Consider the following 2,844-nt stretch of genomic DNA (forward strand, 5'->3'; position numbering starts at 1 on the left):
ATTGCTGTGAAAATAGTTTTGACCTTGTGAGCAAGATAAAGGTGTTTCAAGGATACTTAGGGGTCTCAGGACCACATTTTGAGAACCACTGGCTAAGTTAAAATAATAAAGCAAAATTCATTTATGTATCCAAACATTATATTTCCATATGAGTGTTTTCATTTAATCCTCCCAACGAACCAAGGAGGAGATGTTATATCCCATTACATATGAGAAAGTGTGCACTAGTAAGTTAGCGAAGCAGCTCTTAAACATTTGAATGCATAAGCCAGGATTTGGGTGTGGAACTTTTCGTGTGACGGCCAGTGGCCAAGGTTATGTCACTCAAAGATGACAGACTTACCTTAGTATTTCACTCTGTCCTTAAGTATTCATTTGTAGGTAATTCCTTTGGATCCATCATCCAACAACTTATCTCAATTCTATTTCATCTTCCTATAGTGTAGATGCCTATTCCACTATGCAGGATGTCTTATTTTGGTGTTTCCTATTCCTTATTTGTAACACTTTTAGGGGAGGTGATGTCCTAAATGTGCCATCTGCTGAGCAAAACAATAATCATAGCAATAATCCACTGAGCAAATACCAATTTGCACTTTGCTGAGTGTTGGAGTTGAGGAGGAAGAGGGGAACTGTGGAAGAAGCAACGAGTGTGGTATAGACTGGGGTTGTATAATAAAATGGAATTAGCTTCCAGTTCATTTCTTCTACTTACTAACTGTATGACTTGGGCAAGTCAAAGGACTCCATGAACCTTAGTATCCTTATCAGTAAAACAAAGATAACAATGCCATTCTCCCAGGGCTGTTGGGAAGTTCCTATAAAATAATACGTGAAAGGTGCCTACCACTGTGCCTGATACATAGTGAGAGCTCTATGGACAGGTGCTGTGATAATGCAGATTATAGTAATGATGATGAAACAACACCCCTGACATTAGCACAGTCAGGTTGATTCAAGGACTCACAGAGGGCCCAGAATCACAGCCAGAAACTACAGCCTCTCCTTTCCTTCTCTGTATTCCAACCACAAGAGCCACCTTTCAGACCCTCAATCATGCCAGACTCCTTCCGGCCTCAGGGTTTTTCTAAATGCTATTCCCTCTGACTGAAAGCACCTGAAACCCTCCATACTCATAGTCACCCAGCTGTTTGCCCTTAAGAGCTTGTAAAAATCACCTCCTCTGAGATGCCTTCCTGGACTACCCAGATCAGTCACACCCCTGTGTCCCTCCTTAGGCTTACAGAAAACCCGGTGTTTCTTCACAATATTGTCAGTTAATGAAGAAATTGTATAATTACTTGTTAAATGCCTTCTCCTTTCTCTCTAACTTCTATCTAGTTGCAAAGGAAAAGAACATGATAACAGCCTCTGAAGCTGTCATCTCTACTTGATGCCACATATATTAACATTTCTCCTTTTGGATTTGCTGAAAGCACAGATCCCAGCACACAATTCCCAAATAACTAACAGCCTAAAACCTTTTAAGGATAATAATAGCTGCTACTTTTTGAGATATTCCTCTGTGCTAATCATTGTATACACATGACCTGTTTAATTTTCTCAGGACCAAAATTTGCAGATGAAATAACAGATTCAGAGAGGTGAAGAAATTTGCCTAAGGTCAAAGTCAGCAAAGAGCAAAATTCAAATCTAGGTCAGTTGACTGACCATTCTGGCTTGCCAAAGAGTCTGAAAGTTCACAATTGCTGAAACTCCTCAGTTCTGGGCAAATCAGAATGGTTGGTTACCTTACTAACCCACTTAGCTGCCTGCCTCTAGGAAGCCACATAATCTTCCTAAGTTCAGGCTTCTTCATCTGTAAAATGACAATAACAGCCCTACCTGTAGAATGGCTTCAAGTCATGAATGGAATAATATATTTAATAATAAAGGGCCAGGCATCATGGCTCACACCTGTAATCCCAGCGCTTCATGGGGCCGAGGCAGGCGGAGATCACCTGAGGTCAGGAGTTCAAGACCAGTCTGGTCAACATGGCAAAACCCCGTCTCTACTAAAAATACAAAAATTAGCCAGGCATGGTGGTGGGCACTTGTAATCCCAGCTACTCAGAAGGCTGTTGCAGGAGACTTGCTTGAACTCGGGGGCGCAGAGTCAGCAGTGAGCCGAGACTGTGCCACTGCACTCCAGCCTGGGCGAGAAAGCGAGACTCTGTCTTAACAATAATAATAATAATAATAATAATAATAATAATGGCACTTAGTAAACATTCATTAAATAATAGAGTAGGTTTTCAAGAAATGTTTGCTGAATGCATTGACAAAAGTAATAGATATATAGATGTGCTGATAAATTTATTAAGAAGCATTTAGAGAAGGGAGACTGTTGTGAAATAAGGGAATAAGAAATGGCTTCAAGAAGTGACTGCAGAGTGATTTTGGAGTCTGGCATTATAGAAAATATAGTAAGGCCAGGCGTGGTGACTCACACCTGTAATCCCAGCACTTTGGGAGGCCAAGGCGGGCAGATCACCTGAAATCAGGAGTTCAAGACCAGTCTGGCCAACATGGTGAAACCCCATCTCTACTAAAAATACAAAAATTAGCCAGGCATGGTGGTGGGCACCTGCAATCCCAGCTACTCAGGAGGCTGAGGCAGGAGAATCACTTGAACCTGGGAGGGGGAGGTTGCAGTAAGCTGAGATCATGCCACTGCACTCCAGCCTGGGCAATAGAGCAATACTCTGCCTCAAAAAAAAAAAAAAGAAAGAAAGAAAGAAAGAAGAAAGGAAGCAAAGAAGGAAGGAAGGAAGGAAAGAAAGGAAGAAAGAAAGAAAGAAAAGAAAGACAGAAGGAAGGAAGGAAGGAAGGAAGGAAGGAAGG

Source organism: Piliocolobus tephrosceles, chromosome 14 (genome assembly GCF_002776525.5).
Source record: "Piliocolobus tephrosceles isolate RC106 chromosome 14, ASM277652v3, whole genome shotgun sequence".
Classification (NCBI taxonomy): Eukaryota; Metazoa; Chordata; class Mammalia; order Primates; family Cercopithecidae; genus Piliocolobus; species Piliocolobus tephrosceles.